The 461-nt window shown below is 39.7% G+C and overlaps 1 long non-coding RNA gene across 1 annotated transcript; it reads left to right on the top strand.

Annotated features, from left to right (window-relative positions):
- On the top strand, positions 1-427 carry LOC106322297. Its single transcript, XR_001266335.1, has 3 exons — positions 1-30; positions 138-262; positions 340-427. It is a non-coding gene; the product is annotated as an uncharacterized LOC106322297 (long non-coding RNA).
- The last annotated feature ends 34 nt before the right edge of the window (positions 428-461 follow it).

Raw genomic sequence — 461 nt, 5'->3', positions numbered from 1 at the left:
CCGAGTGGTTATTCGTTTCCTGATTGAACCGTACGTAATTTTGTTAACATTTCTAGGGCTGTTTATTTTAGCGTAATAACTTAATTTCTTGGGCTGGTCATCTTTAGCATAATAGCATATTTTTATTTACTACTTAGGAGGGTGGTCGTTTACCTATCTCTGTGGGATGTTGCTGCATCAATGTTTAGGGGACTCATCGGCTCCGGTGACAGGACACAGACAGTGATGGTGGTCACTATCGTGAAACCAAAACTATTTGGAGGTACGTAAACTGTTAACTTATGCATCAATTTAATGATGGTTAACCAAATGACATCTAAAGCACTTTTCATTCATCAGGTAACCTATACCTCAACTCAACTCCAGCGACGAAGTTTTATTTTGACAACACCCTTGAAGCCATCTCCGAGTTCACGGCCAGGTTTGAACTCATTAGGTGTTTTGGTTGAAATAATATTCGG

This window comes from Brassica oleracea, unplaced genomic scaffold (assembly GCF_000695525.1).
Source record: "Brassica oleracea var. oleracea cultivar TO1000 unplaced genomic scaffold, BOL UnpScaffold13740, whole genome shotgun sequence".
Lineage (NCBI taxonomy): Eukaryota > Viridiplantae > Streptophyta > Magnoliopsida > Brassicales > Brassicaceae > Brassica > Brassica oleracea.
Note: the sequence above shows the minus strand (reverse complement) of the source record. Positions and strands in the feature narration are given on the sequence as shown.